Here is a 22130-nt window from a genome sequence, read left to right as displayed (position 1 = left end):
GACTATTTTATGTTCGGTCCAAACCAACTTCAAAGTCAACTAATTAATTTGAATATTTCATAAATATTTCGAGGCAAATATTTTTTCGGTAATATTTTGTAATAAAACTAATTACGAAAACGCCACAAACTATTGCAGGCAACAAACTGAAGCACACACACACGCGCACATGAGCTGGGCTTAAGCTTACAAAAATATTAAATTTGCGCATGCAATAGTACTTGCATGTGTATGGGTGTGTTTGTGAGTGCGTGTTCATCGGAACATTTGATTATTAACCAGCTGAGCGCACCGAGTTTGTTCAATGGCAATGTTTGCTTGATTAGTTGGTGCGTGAATTGCACTTGATTTGTGTATATATACATATATATGCACTCGTTCGAACACACACACGCGCACATAAATTCACATGAGTGTGAGTGTGTGCTCCCATATTTTGCTAGCGCAAATATTTTAGTTTCGGCATTGCATTTGTATTTGCCGCCACTTCAAATTAGCAGCTTACAGATATGGCAGCGGCTGTTTGTTGCTGTTTTTGTTAAATTATGAATTTCCGAAAATAAATACAGGCATCGTTGGCTTTATTTTTGCACCTTTTGGCGCTTCAATATTTGTGCATAACACACCCCCTGCCACCCACCAATCGAGTGCATATTAGCCCGGTTAAATATTATTGGTTTCAATTTGGAAATCTCGTGGCGCTGTAAATGTTGGGGAAATCAGCAAAACAACAAAAAACTTGTAAATTTTGGAGATGCGGGGCATCGATCCCCGTACCTCTCACATGCTAAGCGAGCGCTCTACCATCTGAGCTACATCCCCATGTTGGTATACCACTGTTACCGTTATTTTAAATTGGTCATTACCAGCGCATAACTTTACTTAATTCGACCCGCAAATGCATCATTTCGATTGGTTTTTGTTACTTTTGTAATTAAAATGCAGACGACGTGTGATTTTCAATCTAAATACTTAATATAACGGTCGCAAAGCTGTACTTGAACAGCTCACAATGGCTGGCTATATACCAAAAAGCAATACTTACTTTTAAAATTATAATTGTGGACCTTCTATTTTATTACAAGTGTGACTAAATAGTTGACCCTATTTATGGGTCATGAGAAGCCCATAGGTTCATAAATTGTTGGAGAAATTTTTTCTCTGCAACTTCAGCTTCAAGACTCGTGTAACTTTTCAAATCAATGACTAGAAAATATGTTAACTTCGATTGCACGGAAGCTATAATACCCTTCACAAATACTAAAAGTTCCATACAAGAACTTGTGACCGATGGTTCAGTTTGTATGGCAGCTACATATATTCTATATTGGCATTATTGAGATCAGCATACGTTCAATATTGCATTATTACATATCTGAGTGTAAAAATAATTTGTTCACATTGGATCCCACACAGTTTATCAGTTCGTGTCGATTGATCGAGCGAAATGTTAACAAATTACGATAGCGGTGCTTCGAAACACGTCTACGACATCGCGACAGCTGATGATTCATGGATTTACGAGTATAAGCCCGATAGTAAAAAGCATGCAGTCGATGAATGTTTCCAGTTGAGCCAAATCCAACAAATTCAGAGTAGTACATAACCATTTGTTTGTTGTCTTTCTAAGAAATCATGAAAACTAACCGCTGAAGACAAATCACTTTTCACCACAAAAATGCAAACTCTCACACAACTCAACGTTTTTCGACACTTGAAAAGGCAATCAACGCATGTTTTGTTCAAACGCAAGCAAATCTGTTTAGATCTTCTTCTTCTTTATTGGTGTAGATACCGCTTACGCGGTTATAGCTGAGTTTACAACAGCGCATTCTTCTGCCAGGTCCTCTCCGTATGGTCTTTCCCACGAAGTGGAGGTCTTCCTCTTCTGCTGCTTCTCCCGGTGGGTACTGCGTCAAATACTGAGAGCTGGAGTTTTTTCGTTAATTTGGACGACATGAACTACCCAGCGTAGCCGCGGTCTCTTAATTCGCTGAACTATGTCAATGTAGTCACATACCTCGCAAAGGTCATCATTCCAGCGACTACGGTAATCGCCGTTCCCAATACACAAAGGACCATAAATCTTCCGCAGAACCTTTCTCTCGAAAACTCATTACGCCAACTCATCAGATATTGTCATCGTCCATGTCTCTGCACCATACAGCAGGACGGGGATGATGAGTGACTTGTAGAATTAAATTTTTATTCGTCTAGAGAGGACTTTACTTCTCAATTGCCTACTCAGTCCGAAATAGCACCTGTTGCAAGAATTATTATGCGTTGGATTTCAAGGCAGACGTTCTTGTTGTTATTAATACTGGTGCCAAGATAGACGAAATTATCTACGACTTCGAAGTTATGACTGTCAACAGGTGCTGGAAGCCAAGACACGAATGAGATGACTGTTTGTTTGATGACAAGAAATATTTCGTCTTGACCTCGTTCACTATCAGACCCATTTGCTTCGCTTCTTTGTCTAGCCTAGAGAAAGCAGAAATATAAAATGCAGCCATAGTATTACACATTCTTGTGCACAACGATTGAGTTCCGAAGTACGTCCATGTAAGAAATTATATCAATATGATTTTTATGCACCTTATAATTTGATACGAAAACAAAATAACGTAAAATGAATGAAGTTGGTCTAAATTTTTCCTTAACTTAATGCACCAAATCCGTCCATTTGACTTTACGGAACACAAATCACAATTGTTATTTGCCTTTTATTTAAGTAAAATATGGGTTTCGGCTGAAAACGTATGAAATCAGTAAGGGTTTGTCCAGAAAGTAATAGGACTGATACTTCGGAGCGTGCGTGCACCGACGGGATTGAGTAGAGATAATTCCTAGCTAACGACCGAACGACTGGTGAGTTGTCTCCGATCACCTGGAAAGTCAGGACAAACATTTCGAGTGAGTGGTGCAAGCCGAAAATGCAGCGTTCGTTAGAGCAGATGTACGCGATTAAATTCTGTGTGAAACTGGGTAAATCTGTGGCAGAGACGTTGGATATGATCAAGCAGACTTATCCCACCTTTTTTGGAGAGCCGAGAAGAGCCATGAATTTGTTCCTCCTATACAAACCGTGAACGCCAAGTTTTACGTGGAAGTCCTCAAGAGACTCAAACGAAGGGTCAATCGAGTTCAACAAGACATCGCAGCCGATTGGAAGTTGCACCACAACAACGCCCCCACTCACACCGCCTTATTAACATCTACCTTACCAAGGCCGGCATCCCAACGCTTCCGCCGCCGTCCTACAGCCCAGATGTGGCCCCCCGACTTTTCTTGTTTCCTTGCCTGAAAAGATCGATGAAAGGGGATCCAAGCGTCATGCATCTCGGCTCTCAAGACTATTCCGGAGAGTGGCTTCCGTGACGCTTGCAGTACTTGGAAATGGCGCTGCATCGACGCAGAAGGAGCCTATTTTGAAAGTTTTTAAAGAATTGTAAGGTTCCATAACACTGTGTATACGCAAACAAAAACCTTTAGTTTTGATAATATTTGGCTAATTTTGGGCAATAAATCTGAACACTGATTCAATGGGTTCAATGGTTCCGCATGGACGATTTTAAACGCACATATGTAAATGGTTTTCGATACTTTTTCGTGGCAGATACTAATGAGCAGAATGTGTCCATTTGGTGGATCACCGATCAAGAGTCACCAGGCATGTGCGATTACGCTACAGTACTTTGTGCTATGTACACCAATCACTCTTTGGGCCCACTGGCGATGAGGGTCATTTCATATTCTTCCATCTTCCTTAGTCAAGATTAAAAATTACATGAGGTGTATGCCACGAAATCGACTGTCTTCTGACAAATAATTCTCAAAAGCTAAAAAATCATTCAACTGGAGATGCGGGGTATCGATCCCCGTACCTCTCACATGCTAAGCGAGCGCTCTACCATCTGAGCTACATCCCCATGTTGGAACAAATAAGTTTATCGGAAAAAATTTTATTTTCTACTTTAACGGTATTAAATACATTAAAGCATGCATTTAACTTAGCCATCAAAATAATTAGTATGCAAGCGACATGCAGAGTTAAAGTTAATATCCATGCAGAGCATGTGTCTCTTTTAGTCAAGTGTCGAATCTTCTATTATATTTGTATATCGCTCCATACACGAAAATTGTTTTTTCACTGATATATCGAACAATCTCTGTCAAGTTTTCCAGAAAGTGATTTCTTCTGGTTTTCTTACCACGGTTGTTTGTTAAACTAAAACTAATCGAAATAGATATGAAATTATATTATATATATGTACATATAAATGATCAGGTTGACGAGAGTTGAATTTCGGGTCACCTGTCTGTTCATTAGTCCGTTTAAGCGATAACTTCAGTAAAAATTTTGATATTCTAATAAAAGTTGATATGCCTGTTCCTTGGCAAAAAAGTGCAAACGAGTTCCTTGATGGGCGCAATCGGACTAAAACGACGCCCACTTCCAGTACAGAAAGCAATAACCCATCAAACTGTGCACAAATAACGCCAGTTAGAGTCTAAAAATTGTCAAAATCGGAAGTTCAACTCCTCATATTCTCAATACGTACATATGACTGAATTTTTGCCGAACATATCGGTGTATGTGCGAGATATGTTATTGAAGTTTCGGGAAAATATTTCTTTAATAATAATGTACCCTTGTTTCCAGAATTGATTGAAACGGGCCAATACTTCCTCCTATATGTAAATGGGGATTTTCAAAATTCCAGTTGACTTAATACCACATACATATGTATGCTCATCAGCCAAAAATCGTATCGTATTTTTCTATTTAATAACAGTGTACGTATATTTGAGCCCAAAGTGGATAAGAGCGGATGAAAACTTGCCTTAGACCCCCATATAATATAACAAACTCTCAAGCTCTAATAAATGGAGGTCTGTCTTACAACTGATAGGGTCCATCTATCTTCATACTTTTTTTCTTCCCACGGAAATTCGATAATGCAAACCGAGAGAGACAGTTTATATATCATTTTTAGTCAGAACCGGCAATTGAACCCATGACCCTTCAATTGTGAGGCGGGTAGTTAACGCATTATCTATGGCAATTCCTTGACTTTAGATGTTTTGTTCTTAAATAATAATCAGATGCATCGATACAATTTTGACTCTCTTCGATTTGCAGTGAAGAGTGACGAATCGAACAAACAAATGGCATAAAAAAATAGACAGCTATATAAAATAAGAGATTAGAAAAAGGTTATGAAAACTAATAGGATCAGAGTAGGATAAGTGGTCGCAGCCCGATTATTTTACCTTCATACACACATATCAGATATTAAAATTATCTTCATAAAATTTATGAGACCCTCAAACCATGTCGCAAGCAGAAATTAGTCCAAAACCTTGCAAAGGTGAGGGCCCAAAAATATAATCGTAAGAGTTAACCTTGTTTTTGACTTAGCTAGTAAGTTTTGCCTATGTACAGTTAGACGACCGTTATATAGATGGTATAACGTGCAACACATTTTAAATCAATCGCCGTCTGCATTTTAATTACAAAACTAACAAAAACCAATCGAATTGATGCATTTACGGGTCGAATTAACTAAAGTTATGCACTGGCTTACGGTAATGACCAATTTCAAATAACGGTAACAGTGGTGTACCAACAGGGGGATGTAGCTCAGATGGTAGAGCGCTCGCTTAGCATGTGAGAGGTACGGGGATCGATACCCCGCATCTCCAACTAAACAATTATTTTACTAATAAAGAAAAGTATTCTCATCAACACTTAGCAATAATTTAAATGGATATGATGATAAATATTCTTCTTTACTGGCGTAGATACTGCTTACGAGGTTATAGCCTCTTCTCTGCTTACACCGGCGGGTACTGAATCGAAAACCTTCAAAGCTGGAGTGTTCTCTTCCATTCGGACAGCATAACCTAGCCAATGCAGCCGCTGTCTCTTTTAATTCGCTGAACTCTGTCAATGTCGCCGTATATTTCGTACATTTCAACGTTCCATCGACTGCTGTACTCGCCGTTGCCAATGCGCAAAGCAACATAAATCTTCCATAAAATTTTTCTCTCAATCACTCCTAAGGCCAGTTCTTCAGTTGATATCATTGTACATGCCTCCCCACCATATATCAGGAAGGGAATTTTGAGGGACTTGTAAAGTGACATCTCAAAAATTGAGGGTCTAGTTTGCTTATATAAAGACACACATGGCTAAATGGACTCAACTAATTACTCTAACCATTGATTTATACTGTAGGCTCTCCGAAGTTTCCTTTTGGGTGTTACAAATAACCCGAACAGGATATATTATGTTTGCCGCGGAATCCAGAAAGAGAAATCAGAAACGTTATGGAGTATGCATAAAATGATCAGCATGTCCGTCTGTATATACGTGAACTAGCCCTTCAGGGTTGAGGTTCTGAAATTTTGCGCACGTCTTTTTCTCCCACAAAAGCTGGTCATTTATCGGAGGATTATTTGAATATTATAGTACACAAATGTCAAAACCAAGCTAAAGGAGTCTTTAAGCATATCCTTTTGCTATAAGAAAGGCTTCTGTGAGGAATATTATAGATTCAATAGAGCCAAACTCAACGCTTGTTCTTGTTCTTGTCCAGAAAAAAGAACGGTTTGATCTGATTTGTGGTCTGGTGGAATCATCGGTCCATATTTCTTCAAAAATAGTGCCGGCGATCGTTATCGTTGATGCCTAAAATTGAAGCTCGTGATCTCGGCGACATTAGGTTTCAACAAAATGGCGCTACTTCTCACACATGCATCAATCAATCGATTTATTGAGAGAACACTTCGGTGATCAGACAATTTCACGATTTGTGCCGGTCGGTAGGCCACCAAGATCGAGTAATGTCACACCATTAGACTTCTTCCTGTGGGAGTTTGTAAAGTCTAAAGTTTATGCGGACAATCCCGCTTCGATTCAAGCCTTGAAACAAATCATCACGCGTGTCATTCGCCAGTTACCAGTCGAAATGCTCGAACGAGGCATCGAAAATTGGACTCAAAGGATGGACCATCTGAGACGGAGGCGCGGCCAACATTTGAAGGAGAAAATCTTCAAAAAATAAATGTCAAGGAATGTTCGTTCAAATGATAATAACATTCCCCATTAAATTTAAATTTTTCTGTCTTTTCATTAAAAAGGTGAGAACCTCGAAATGCATCACCCTTTAGTACTAGCTCACCAGACAGTCTCTGCAACCTTACAACAGATCCTAGGTGAAGTGCTTTATAATTGATTCTGATAGCTAATTTTTTTAAATATTTGAGCCATATAATGCCCCAAAAAATTACTTGTTAAATCAATATTAAATTTTATTGCTAAGTAGATCAACAATAAACGTCCTTTTCCAATGCTTTAATTGCAATGCTTATGCCACACATATACACAGCTAACACGTGTCATACCAAAACAAACGCACACAAACAAAGCCATAAAAGAATTACTACTACAAATGGGAAAAAATTTCAAGAGGATTAAATAAATCCCAAATCTGATAAGGATTTATTGCAATTACAGCCCACTTCAGCGAACGCAAATGCCGGCAATGCCATGCCACTGTACCATATGTGTATGCATGTATGTATGTAATACATTTAAGAGTAAATACATATATACACCAATGAAACCGCACAACAAAAGCAGTGAGATGTGAGTGAGATACTAATGTATATGGAGTAGAATGTATGTATGTGTGTATGTCATTTTTTATAAACCAACAAACGCCATTGTCACCAACCAAGCGAACTAATGTGACTAAACATATTTTTTTATACCAAACCAAGCTGCTGGATTAGTATATATGTATGGGAGTATGCGCAGATATTCAGATACATATAATATATATATATATATATATATATACGTATACATATATGTATTAACATCTACGTAAGCAACATTTGCGGTCTCTCTTGTCATTAATATTATCTATATTCCAAGGCTAAACCAACCGCTCCCCCCAATAGACAGGTCATCTTTATATTGAGGACAAACTCTAGTTGGCATCTGACTATATAAAAATAACGGCAAGGAATTTTTATTTAAGTAACTGTATCAGCACAATATCTTCAAGTCAAAATAAAACTACAATTACAATAACATTGCGAAAAGATAAACGAAAAATACCCACGAACCAGACATTAAATAGTTGGACGCAAGTCGGAAGAAGGCGAAAGAAAATTATAGGCACTCTAACATACGTATCCGCACTCATTAATATTGTATTTGCACTGAGAATTTATTAAACGTCAAATGACCGGATCAATTGCGCTAAGACGAAGCACTAACAAACAGGCGGCCGGGCGTCGAAATTAATGCGCAAGAATCTTGTGTGTTTAATGGTTTCGTAAATATGTCCATACATATAATGATGTGTACATACTTAGACGTAGTTAGAAAGCTTCGATTTAGGTCAAATATACAGCGTTTTGTTCGATAACTTGTTGCCCTTTGGAAGGTAATTGCATAATTTTCGCTTTCAGTCGTTTCAAAAATCATTCCACTTAAATAGAGGCAGGTAAAAATCAGGTGCCAGGGCCACTTCTGGGCGATAACTTCATTCAAATAATCCAGTTGTTAACCACCAGAGGCGATCTAGTGACTGATACCCAGAGCATACTGAAATTATGGAGGGAACACTTCTCCAGCCTACAAAATGGCAGTGAACACATAACACCAAAAGATGGTGAACCCGATTCTCCAATCAATGACGATGGAGCAAACGTTCCATTTCCCGACCATGAAGAAGTTCGAATAGCAATTACCCGTCTGAAGAACAACAAAGCGGCGGAATCCGATGGGTTGCCGGCCGAGTTATTCAAATAAGGCGGCGAAGAACTAATGAAGCATTATCAGCTTCTTTTAGAATATGGACCCTGTCCAATGATCTGCATCAACTATAATATTCCACACACACCACAAACTCTTCAGCAGGGATTGGAAAATCAACAACTGACTATGTTCCAAATCTAGGAAAAGACCCGTGAATGGACACACACCACCTCTTAGTCGATTTCAAAGTTGCTTTTGACAACTGGCGATGTCTGAATGTGTTATACTCGCAAAACAAATACGGCTGTGTAAACTGACGTTGAATACAAAAAGCTCCGTCAGAATCGGGAACGAGGTGTCAGGCAAGGCGACTCCCTATTGTGTGACTTCTTCAATCTACTGTTGGAAAAAATAAATATTCTATAAGAGTGTACAGCTGCTCGCATACGCCGATGATATTGATATCATTGGCCTCAACAACCGCGCCGTTAGTTCTGCTTTCTCCAGACCGGATAAGAAAGCGAAGCAAATGGGCCTAGTAGTGAACGAAGTCTAAACGAAATATGGCTTGTCATCAAACAAACGGTCGTCACACTCGCGACTTGACTCCCACGTCACTGTTGATAGTCATATCTTCGAAGTCGTAGATGATTTCATCTATTTCGGAACCGGCATTAACACCAACAACAACGTTAGCATCGAATTCCAACGCAGAATAACGCTTTCGAACATGTGCTACTTCGGACTGAGTAAACAAGAAGTAAAGGCCTCTATCGACGAAAAAAGATTAAACTCTACAAGTCATTCAGAAAGTCCTGCTACATATATGGATAAGAGGAAGGGACTATGCCAACATCTTATGAGACGATTTTACGAGTTTTCGAGAGAAAGGATCTGCGGAAGATGTATGGTCCTTTGCACATTGGCGAATACCGCAGTCGATGGAACGAGCTGTACGAGATACATACTATGTATACGACGACATGGATATACATAGTTTAGCGAATCAAAAAACAGGATGAAAACACTCCAGCTCTGAAAGATTTTGACGGAATAGCCGCCGGGAGAAACCGAGGAAGAGGAAAACTTCTACTCCTTTGGAAAGACCAGGTGAAGAAGGACCTGGCTACACTTGGAATCTTCTCATTGCCGCCAAGCAGCGAAAAGGAAAAATAACCGGCGGCTATAACCGCGTTCGCGGTGCCTACGCCAGACTCTATATTAGCTTAAAACTGGTATGGATTTTGTCAAGTGCCTGTCCAAATTCCTTCTCAAGCCAAGTCAACAAAACTCTAAGAGGTATCTTCATAAAGTCTGCTTACTATGGTAGCTTTGTTTTTAGCTTTATACGATTCGCCCAGCATTAAGGAGTATCATACTCCCTAGATTGCATCTGTAGGAACCAGGGAACATAATATAATTTGTTCTCCTTTGTTATTTTCAACTCGCTTCAAGAGCATTTGCTTTCTACTTTATTTTTATTGCCAAAAAATAGAATTTTTCTTTCAGTAATAACCTCTATGGCTGCACGATCTCTTCCAAATATGTTGTCCTTCATCGCCTAAATATCAAAATGATCCGTAAACTTTAAGTTTTATTGAAACGAATTATTCACTCTATTGTTGTTGCTGTTTTGTGGTGACTCTTTATAGGGGAATGAAAACACAATTGTTACCACAATTATATAATAGTAGCTCTATAATTAACCCTGTTTGAATCGGTGGTAATAAATTTGTTATATGCAGCAAATAGTTAAAAAGCTCAAGGATATTCCGTTGTGTGTGCATAATAATGAATTCCAAAGCCGTTAAACATAATTATTGAAGGATTTGGTCCTAATATCAGGAGCACCACAGAATATGGATTCGGAATAGCATTGAGAACTTTTATATATCGACTGTGTCAATATCATTCCAAGTAATGCTCATACAAACTCTTTGACTGATGAGCTTATCAAACATAATACTCTGGGGCCTGCCACTGATAAAGAACCGATCTTAATTCAAGGCGACTAAGTTCACCGGAAAAGTCTGAGGATTTAGGAACGGGCACATTATGGATTTTACCACCAACGATACAAACAGAATTATATTTAGACTTAAGGAACCGAGGAAAAGCCGCTTGAAGAACCGAAAAAAATACACAATACCAAAAATAATACAACCCAACTTTATTCTCAAATTACGTCTGAAGACTTCGGAACTAGAGATGATAATTAGGAAGAAATTGATCTTGACAAAATCAGGTTTCACCAAGACGTCGGCTACGTGCCACACAGCACGGCAACAACCGAATTATTGCGAGAAAAGTTTGGCGATTCGAGTATTTCAAGAAATTGTGACATTGAATAGCTTCCAAGAAGTTATGATTTAACACCATTACACTAATTTTATGGGCTTACTTGAAGTCACTGTTCTTTAGCAATACACCAAACTCTCTTCAAGCTTTGGAAGAAATATTGAACGTGCTATTCATAACATAGGACTTCATTTAGTGGAAAAAGTACTCGATAATTGGGTTCATCCAATTCGTTACTGCAAAAGAAGTCGTGGAAGCCATTGGAATGATGTTATATTCACATTAAATAAAAAACATTTGAATTTTGTTAATACTTAGTTGGGTTTTCTTTTTAAGAAATCATATCAACCTTATTCGAAAACCCTTTATAAGTAGTATTAGCTTCTGCTGCAGATACTCTTGCATTTTTATATATATTTATGTATATGTACATACATATAATACCTAAGTCCTGACCTATTAATTATTTCGCAGCCAACCGTATGCAGCTTAGAGCAATCCTCTAGGGTTTTTGTACAGCGGAACAAATGGTTCTGCGCCTACAACAAAGGTAAAATCACACACTCAATATATTATCAGTTCTCCACCAACGATTGTGTATCTTGTATATACATCGGTATTCCATTCATGAAATGCCTCAGCAATTGTATTTATTTATTAGTTTGTCTTCAGCGAGCCATCGCAAATACCGTGACTTGCATTGCTAGCTCTCCGATTGCTTTTTAGGCTACCTTGCCGTTGTGGTGCCGCGTGCGGTTTGCCAATTTCTTTTCTCTCAAATTGAGCTGTCAACTCGGGCGTACATTATTGCGAGTCGCTTCTAAAAGCTAGTGGTTCGGGAGCATGTCAATATTGTTGTTCTGTTTTGGTTTCTGCTCCGCCGGTTCTTTTTATTGTTCTTGTTGTTGGTCATTGTGTGTTCTATTGTTAGGCGGCATTCCCATTTAGTGTTTGTCACTTGTAGCGCTTGTAATTGTTAAACTACAGTCGTGTGACAAATTAACACTCAACGATTTATTGCCCATCTCTCGTACGTGTCGTATTACCAGTCTTACCAATCCACTGATGAAGATCTATGTGGGATTTTTGAAGATAAACGAGTATTTTTGCACAAATGTGACAATCGGTTTCCGCTTAATTTCATTCGATTAACTTACAAGCTGTTGCTTCGGTATTACCTTAGGGTAGTCTTTGGGCTTGTAAGTTTACTTACTAATCAGAAATGCTTGTAATGTGTGTGAATATCCAGAGTATTAAATGACAATGAAATTGAATCATTAATATTTCTAGAGAGATTCAGTACAAGACCGAGTGGCATAAAAATAACCAGTCTGATTTTAATCTGAACTTTTGTAATAACCTCAAAGCTTCTAACTCCAAACAATTGGTTGGATACATTTCAGGGATGGAAAGAAACTGATAGGTCGATATTACAAGGGGTAATGAAATGTTTCATATAATTCAATACGTATTGCCTGAAAAATATAAGAATATAGAATTAGTGGAAAATATGCGTTTAAGATGCACACACAGAGACTGGCCACATTGCCTAAAAAAATAGTTCTTGGCAAAAAAATTAAATACTTGCATATTAACGGGGTTTTTCAAAGCGATGCTACAAAAGTATACCATATTTTTCGTGCTGTTTTGACATTTCTCTTTAGTAAGGTTTGCCATCATGGAAAGACAAAAGATCCAGCAACGAGTCGAAAATATAAAAAGTTACTTCCGAAATTCGGAGTCAGTGGCCTCAATTTTAAGAGCGCTATATTCAATTTATGGTCATCATAATCGTCCTGTCAGATCAACAACAAGGACAGTGCAAAAGACAGTAAAACTAAGAAATACCCGTAGTGTCGAGAATATTGCTGTTTGTCGTTCTCAAGCGTTGAGCATCTCTGTGACGTCGTTGTGGCCAATTTGGCGAAAAGATCTTGGCCTACATCCTTATAAGATCAAATTGACGCAAGAACTGAAGTGCTTGATCACCAGAATAGTCAAATGTTCGTCAATTCAGCTGAGCAACACCTTGACAATGATCCGGATTTTCATCGATAAATCATCTTCAGTGATGGGGCTCAATTCTGGCTGATTGGCTTCGTATCAAAATATGCGTTAATGGTCATTGCATCCCGAACTAATTATGGTTTGGTGCGATTTATGAGCCGGTGGCGTCATTGGGCCGTACTTCTTCCGTGATGATCAAGACCGGCACACTACTGTGAAAAGGACTCGCTACCTCTCAATGGATCGGATGATATGGACTTGGACTTGGACATTATGTCACAATCGATTTGTTGATAGTTTTAAACGTGTTATCTAACACGAAATGCCTCAATTGTCGTGTAATTTGACGCCGTTAGACTATTTACTGTGGGGCAACGTCTAGTCTATAGTCTATGCCAACAAGCCAGCGACGATTGATGAACTTCGTACGAACAATGAAAACCGTCGACTGGGTTCAGCGTCTGGATTTCTGCAAGCGTGCCCGTGGTGCCCATGCAAAAGTAATCAAGTTCCGTACATAATGGCATTGAATATTTGTTTAATTGAAAAAACTTTTGTATTCTTTGCAATTCTTATTGAAACACCCGTTATATTCTTAATTTTAGCTTGAACAAATAACTCGGCCGGATGCATAATTGTGATATGTAGAACTTATCTTAAGCTGAAAGGCTTTCTGACAACCTTATTTCCTTCCAACGAGCTCGGTAATCGCAATGAGTTGTACTAAGAAGTCTGTTGAAAAACGTCATACAGACGAACCCTTCTAGTAGAAAGTAGATCAATGGGACCGATTTGACGACAACGAAGTAATAAGCGAGAAAAAGTTTAATAAGGTCAAATACAGTATATTTTTAGAGTACCACCGATATCCAAACTAAATTCAATTTCTTTAGAAATACCTTAGTTGAAATTAGTGATACCAGTGGTTGGAGAAAATTACTACACGTTTCTGCACGCTTGGTTTGCTAAGTCTTCTTCTAATTTTAAGCGTAGCATGGCCAAATGAATGCTTAGAGCCTAGAATATGGTCTATGTGCCCAGCGTAAAGCAGAGTATTATATTTACCAGACAGACTCTTTCAACATGTCATTGTTTCGATGTTAAAACACCAGTTCTGGATTGGCCTTAGCGAAAAGGATATGTCCGGAATTATGTGCTGCCAGCAAACTATCTTTAATCTTCACCCACAGAATCTTTGTTAGTTGTGATATAAAGTTTTTTTTTCAAACTGCATCCCTTATTTCCGCTTTATACCGCAGTTTCAATTCATACAAGGACTTGAAGTAATTTTTACCGATGTCAGACACTATAAGTTGAAAAAAATTAAGTCTGTACGACTAAGATGAGTCAATACACAATCCTAAGAGCTGCAGGTCGTCTGTTACTCAAAGAAGATTTCAATGATTTTGTGTTGGCAAGAACACTGGTGGCTAAGGACTACTAGCCTTAATTTGTGACTGAAACTTTGAAATTAAATAGCTATTGGTTTATCAAAATTTATAAAAAAAAAAATCCAGCAATTACAAGCTTTTCTGGAATAAATATCGTTCCTAGGAAAGCATTAAAAAATAGTTATCCCCATACGAGTAAATAAATATAAGTACTCTGAAACTTTTAGGTCCACAACCGCCCAAATTACATACTTAAACATTTTTGGTATAATTCACTTGTGATGCCACGTAGTTCGTAAAAAAAACTCACTCCAACCTCAAAAGGAGACAATTTAATTTCCGTCACTTAGTTTATACGCCCAGAACCAACAAAAAAAAACATATCTAACACATAAAAAAATCAAAAAACTATATGTGATTTAGCAATCTAACATTTTACCACACATTCATGCTTCACTTGACTTTTGACCAACACGGAATCATGACTGCCACACACACACACTAACTTTTGAATGCGTATGAATAGCATGCTGTTCTCAGATTAGCGCCTGCTGTTGCCGCCTCAAAGGGCAGCGGCTCAGAAAGTGTTGGGCCAATATGAGGCAAGAGCAAAGTGTTTCGATTGAGGAAATCGAGCGAACAAGTGGCAAATTTGTAAGCAAGTATGTGTGTGTTTATGAAGGTGGATCTTAAATGTGGGAAGAATATTTAAATTTTAGTTTTCCAAACCCCAAAACCTCACTACTGTAACACTAATGCAGACGAAAAGAGTTCTTATAAATTGGTCATTCTAAGGCGTCGCTGTTTAAACGGTATCCGAAGGATCTTCGCTCTATGACCGCCAATGAAGCATGTATCTGGTACATACCATAGACTAAGGAACAGAGATTCATATATATATATATAATTATTGTTAGGATCCATTTAACTCCGAATCGCATAAAACATGGTCTTATTTGACTGAGAAAAAAGTACTTTCACACCTTAAGAATGCTACCGGATCTAACGTATCCTTCAGATTTGGCCTCTGCGACTTCGTCTGGTTTCCAAACTTGAAAATATCACTCTTCGAACAGAAAATTTAAACAAATGCACAAGTGCACTCTCCCAAGCAGTTTCTGCTGAGATGTTTTCACAGAAGCTATCCTGCAGTCGTACGCTTGAAGCGGATCCGCCTCTTAGAAGTATCAAGAGACTATTCCTTGATGAGGACATCGAACAGTACACCGACCAAGCTACAGACGCGATAAACTTGAAACAGATACTGACCGACATGGCAGTTGAGCCATCAACACCCCCACCAACTCACTCCGTTGCTCCGAGAATCTAGATTGACCCTTGCGCAACTTTGTTCTGGTTACTGTAGCAGGTTAAAGTCCTACTTATCTAGAATCCACTCCGACATACCAAATATATGTATGTCCTACGTGCAATGAGTGCCATTTAAAAGCCTTCACTCTATGGTCCGACCTAGTCGAAACAGCATGTTTCCTGGGCCTAACGTTGGATGACTTCGATGACAGCCAACCGGAACCTTACCACCCCAGTAGGGATCAGATAACCGCTACATCAACAACAACTTAGAAGATCACCAGAAACCTGAATGAGCTGGATCGCCGCTGGATGAAGTGTGTCTAGTCAATCTTAAGAAATAAATCACCATTTTCCAACATTTTCGATTTTCTATTGTCGATTTTAGACTTGTTTAACTATTTTTGGAGTTCAACAGAGAGATTGGAAATTAAGTTTGAATAATGGATGATAGAAAAAATTTTATTTTAATATTTTTGATCATTATTAGTTGTTAGAGGTTTAGACTAGAACTCGGTGACAAGCCTTCTTCAATTCATCAATACTTTCAAACATTCATGTTTGACGTCCCAGAACTTCTACATTTTGCTTTTTTAAGAACAACCCCGATGTAAATGTATGTGGAAATATTGGAAAACACTACAAACTACTACTTGATCTACTTTTGCCAAGGGTATGTGTGTGCGTTGTATATAGAAATGCAGTAGCCAGTCAGGCACTTCAAAGAGCGTGTAGCGCCGAGCGTTGTGTGGAATTAAAAAATGACTGCTTTTCAAAGTTTTCAACTGCCTTAAAGCGTGTTAAATGCCACACACAAATGCACCACCGAGTGCGGTTGAGTATGGGAATTTAACTGTGCGTGTGAATTCTCGCACACACACACGTACACACCTACAAACACTTCTAGAAGCGCCTAGGCAAGTGACTTGCTTGCGGTTTAGCTCCGTATCGGCCGAGTTGTGTCGGCAATATTTATGACCCGCCTGGGTACAGCAACACGCCTGCCATCACACACCAATTTAAAGCCAACACTGAAGTAGGCGAAACGCTGGTGAACGTACGTGCGAGCGTGTGTGTGTGCGTGCGAGTGTGCGGGGCAGCGACAGTTGTATTTGCTAGTGGCGTGACCTGATATCGAATTACTTCAGTTTTAGTTTCCTTTCGAATTGGAAATTGACTACATGACTGCGCTATTAGCCGCAATACAAAATTCTAAAGGCACACACACACATACATACACACGTCGATGTGCTTTTGTGCCTGTGTGCGTGATTGGGTAGCAAAATCAGAGGGCGTTTCTGGCCTATCGCCTCGCAACGCAAGTATTTTAGCGGCCGCACGCATACAAACCAACTGATAGGCGCGCATAAACACATGCTCACATATGTACATATACATAAGCAGTATACTTGTATATTCACTGATGATTTCTAATATTGTATGGCTCACGGAATCGGTTATGTTTATTTTATCAAGTAAGTAAATTGATTTGATTTCCGCCTAACAGGTGATTTCCGTAACACATTTTCGAAGTGATTGGCTTGGGTGTTGATGCGTGCATACATACATTTGTACATATGTGAGTGTTAGTATGTTAGTGTTTGTGTAAATATTGACCTACTATAAATATGCCTAACTTTATATGTTTGAGCGCTTCTGAGTGCGGCGTTGAGATTGAATTTTTTATGCGGTGCTGAATTACTTATTGCCTCGCATTATTAATATCTTAGTAGGCAGGGATTTGTTTTTGTTTTTTTAGATTATGTTCTGTTGATTATAAAATGAGTGCAATGCATCGACACTCTGCTAGAAATAGACAAATTCATTACATAAATTGGTCTTACGTACCATGACAGTGAAATATATACTTTCTCTACTTCGTTAGAGTAAAGGCTGACATCAATGCGTTGGACGGGACAAGGACTAAGGCGAGTAGGTTCTTATGGCATTTACTAGAGTCGCCATATAAAGGATCGCAAATTCAGTGTGGGATTCGTGGTGGGAGAGAGTCTCCGTCGCCGAGTACTGCCATTCACCCCGGTGGATGAACGTCTAACCACAATCCGCATCAAAGAGAAGCTTTCAACATATCGCTGATTTGCCTCCACGCCCCGACGGAAGAGAAGGACGCTGTGACCAAAGATGTCTTCTATGTGCGCTTGGAGCACACCTAAGAGAACTGTCCCGCCACAGTGTCAAAATCGTGCTTGGTAACTTTAACGCCAGGGTGGTCAAAGAAGGTATCTTTGGCACAACGGTCGGTAAATTCAGCCCCCAAGATGAAACATCCACAAATGGGTTGAGGCTGATCGACTTCGCCGGGGCCCGAAATATGGTTATTTGTAGTACTAGATTCCAGCATAGAAAATTAATCAAGCTACCTGGCTGTCTTCGGATCGAAAAGCCACCACCAGATCGATCGTGTTGTGATAGATTGAACACACGTCTTCAGTATTTTAGACGTACGTACGCTCCGAGGTCCCAGCATTGACTCGGACCACTATCTTGTTGCAGCGAAGATATGTACACGCCTCTGTGCGTCAAAAAACACATATCAACAAGCTCAAGGTAGGTTCGACGTCAAGAAGCTGCAAATCACAACAGACGACCGAAAAATTTTCTACTTGACTTGCACTCCTGCTCTCTGAGAGCACTCATCAGCAGCTCAGTATAAGGCAACTTAGGGACGGAAAAAGCAAAGAACAGCTGGTACCATGAGGAGTGACTCACCTCTCATAGGTGATTTAATGACTGATGACTATTATGGAGTGAACACTTCTTCCAAATCTTGGAAAAGAACCGGGAAAGGAAGATCGATACACACCACCTCTTCGTCGATTTTAAAACCGCCTTCGTTCTTGCTCGACTCGCCAACTCGATAAAGCTGGCAATATAAGTCAAATTTCATACAAATTTCTTTTTTTTCTAAATTTTTAAAAGAGTGGACAACTGTCAGCCAGCTTTGTCTTCTCATGAATTATCAAGAGTTTCGAAATATAACAAAACATCAAACATGATTCCGATCCCATATTCATGGAGTTTATGAGTTTGATATGCAAACAAGTCAACAATCATCGGAATAAAGGGGAAAAAAGAGCCAAAACCAAAAACCTACGCCAAAGAGGTTCAAAAACAAAGGTGATGCTCATTTTTTTCTTAGATATTCGCGAATTGATGCATCATGAATTTGTTTCGAAGGGGCAGTCGGTCAATAAGGATTCTATTTAGCCTTATTGAAGCATTTTCGTGAGAACATCCTTCAAAACCGGCTGTAATCATTGAAGAACAATTCATGGATAATTAAATATATGTATATCACAATGTATTCTGAAGGTAGACTTCTTATAATATAATCCTCAATTAAGACAAGGCGATAAGAAAATGACGTTAAGGAAATCAAATAACGGTCTCCTTATTATTATGATCAATAGGATAAGATTATCTGCTGGCTTATAACATAGAGCAAGGCCTATGGAAGAAATCTTTACTCAGGTCTAAAGGAAACAAAATATTTTTTCACCTAATTGGAGATGCGGGGCATCGATCCCCGTACCTCTCACATGCTAAGCGAGCGCTCTACCATCTGAGCTACATCCCCTGGTTCAAGACTTTAGTTTTTAATAAACTATTTGTTTGTTCCCTTTTTATGGGTCAATAAATGCATTTTTTGCTTTTTTTACGAGTCTTGTTTTTAGCCAATATTCACGTTTTGGCTATGTGTTAATTAAAATGCAGTTACCGTTGCTGTAATCGAAGCGGATACAAGTATAACTGAAAGAGTACAGCGACATTTACCGATATTTTGGTTTAAATATTTTGATCACGAAGCATTTTTACGGACTAATGGTAAACCAATGAAAGCAGTACAATGAACACATTCTAACTATCTGTGATAAGACCACTCGTTTCGTTGAAACTACGAAAGGTAAAAATCATTTAAACAATTCCGAAAATTACTTTTGTTAACAGATGCAACTCTGCGCACTCGCAACACTCAATTCAAAGAAATGCGCACTTTAAATCATCTAACCTTTCGGCTCCATTATCAACCAATGAATTCTGTAGTTAAAGCTCAAATTTATTTGAAGGAAAACTGCTTAGCCTATTTAAACTAATTCTCAATTTTTATGAAATATTCGTTAATTAATAATCTTCATGATCTAGTATTACTTTCTTTCAGATTTCCTCATTTCACCACTTTCTTATCCGTTTTTAAAAGATCACCGCCATTTGGGTCGATATCATCGTAATCTTCCCATATATATTCGATAGTTGGTACACCAATCTCATTTATAGGATTCAGGAAATAATTGCAATCACAGTTATAAGGATGTTGCAAGTTGAAACTGTTATATGCAGGCGAATGCGGTGGCCAAGAGAAATGAGGATATCTGCGAAAAGGCGGCAGCATTTTCATTCGATTACGGCGTGACTTTAGCAATTTCCTCCTCAACTCTGGTAAATCTTCAATACTGACAGCTGATGCATCAGGTTTTGTTAGACTTTGTGCCACCTCCTTTAAAATTGCCGAATTCAATAATGCTTCACTGTGTGGAATGTCTTCACAGTCAAGTGTCTTAAGATTCGCTGAAGGACGTTGATGATTTTTGGGCTGCTGAGCTTTTAGACCACCGTTTGGCATTCCATTGGCTCGCTCTGATACCGATTCGAATTCTATGCCGGAGTTAGAGAGCGGTAACGTTGGGTGAAGCTCTGTAATATAATAAAAAACAATATTTTGTACAACAAATAATCGTATACTGCAAAGGAACTTTAAAGAACTGAATAAGTTTTGTTATGTTTTGCCGTAATCAAATTTGCCGCAAAGAACGTAAAAAAATGTTTTGCACGAAAAATAAATTTTATGTAAATTTGGCATGGAATGACCGATATTCATATATAAATGATCCGCGTTATGAACTAAGTCAATTTAGCCATGTCCGTCTGTCAGCCCGTTCATCCGCACAAGTCCCTCAGTTTTTGAGATATCGATTTGTTGGAACGACCGATATAGAACCTCTATAGCATATAACTGTCAAACAAACCGATCGAAATCAAGAACTTGTATGGAAAGCCTTTTCATTTGACAAAATATCTTTACGAAATTTGGCGTGGGTTACTGCCTAAGGCAATGATCTTCCGGGCTTAGACCAAGTATTCTGTAGATAGCCAAAGAACGCCCGTTTGACCAAATACCAAAAGCTCCGTGAGGGTCGGGAAGGACCTTCCCGAACCGTTCGATGCCATACGAGGTTTCAGATAAGGCGACTCCCTATCGTGCAACATCTTCAATCTACTGCTGGAGAAAACAATTAGAGCTGCAGAGCTTAAGTGAGCTAAAAGATTGTATAACTGCTGACGTACGCCGATGACATCGATATCATTGGCCATAACAACCGCGCCATTACTTCTTCTTTCTCCAGGTTGGACAAAAAAGCGATGTAAATGGATCTGCTAGTGAATGAGAAATGAGACGAAATATCTCCTGTCTTCAATTAAACAGTCGACGCACTCACGACTTGACTCCCACGTCCCACTGTTGACAGTCGTAACTTCGAAGTCGTAGATAATTTTGTCTATCTTGAACCCAGTATTAACACCAACAGCAATGTCAGCCTCGAAATCCAACGAAGAATAACTCTTGCCAACAGGTGTAACTTCAGATTGTGTAGGTAATTGAGAAGTAAAGTCGTCTTTCGACGAACAAAGTCTAAACTCGATAAGTCCCTCATATCACATAAAGCGCTTAATGTACGAAATATCAATTATCAGATAGGTGGGGCTGTGGTCAAATGTTTCCATAAATCTATTTGAACTTAAACTAAGCTTTTATATACTATTATATTTGTATATGCATGTTAGCTTACTCGATAATAGATCCTTTAATCCCTCCTTAAAACGTTTTCGCGCTTCCGGATCATCATTTCTTGCAGGAGTAATTTTCGATTCTAAAAAATTAATTAATAACGGGTTTCAAAACAAAGTTAGCGTTTCACTCACTTTCTTGCTGCTTAACTCCATCACGCACTTTCACATCCGACTGTACCGCCAACAACATGCGATGCTTATGATCGTAAACTTTTCCGTTATGTTCGCTTTCCGATTCATGCACAACCTCGGTGTTATTAGGCAAAGACGGCAATAATGGCAAAACGAAATTTGTTTCATTGGACTGCGAATCTGATTGGGGACTTCTCTTTACTGGTCTTGCGAGATTCTTCACTGCTGGTGCGACGGTAGTAGCAGCAACGGGCTGCCACTTGGCTGGCTGTTGTAATCTTGGAACACCAAAATTCGTGCGCACACAAAGGCAACACAAAACGAAGACAAATTGAATCACTTTC

At 38.9% G+C, this 22130-nt stretch overlaps 4 non-coding genes across 4 annotated transcripts; 1 reads left to right on the top strand and 3 right to left on the bottom strand.

Annotated features, from left to right (window-relative positions):
• Positions 1 to 749: 749 nt before the first annotated feature.
• Trnaa-agc (transfer RNA alanine (anticodon AGC)) lies at positions 750 to 822 on the bottom strand. The gene has a single exon. It is a non-coding gene; the product is annotated as a tRNA-Ala (tRNA).
• Positions 823 to 3859: 3037 nt separating this feature from the next.
• On the bottom strand, positions 3860 to 3932 carry Trnaa-agc (transfer RNA alanine (anticodon AGC)). Its single transcript has one exon. It is a non-coding gene; the product is annotated as a tRNA-Ala (tRNA).
• Positions 3933 to 5636: 1704 nt separating this feature from the next.
• On the top strand, positions 5637 to 5709 carry Trnaa-agc (transfer RNA alanine (anticodon AGC)). The gene has a single exon. It is a non-coding gene; the product is annotated as a tRNA-Ala (tRNA).
• Positions 5710 to 19311: 13602 nt separating this feature from the next.
• Positions 19312 to 19384, bottom strand: Trnaa-agc (transfer RNA alanine (anticodon AGC)). The gene has a single exon. It is a non-coding gene; the product is annotated as a tRNA-Ala (tRNA).
• Positions 19385 to 22130: the final 2746 nt, after the last annotated feature.

Source organism: Bactrocera neohumeralis, chromosome 2 (genome assembly GCF_024586455.1).
Source record: "Bactrocera neohumeralis isolate Rockhampton chromosome 2, APGP_CSIRO_Bneo_wtdbg2-racon-allhic-juicebox.fasta_v2, whole genome shotgun sequence".
Lineage (NCBI taxonomy): Eukaryota > Metazoa > Arthropoda > Insecta > Diptera > Tephritidae > Bactrocera > Bactrocera neohumeralis.
This window is presented reverse-complemented; position numbering and strand designations above follow the sequence as displayed.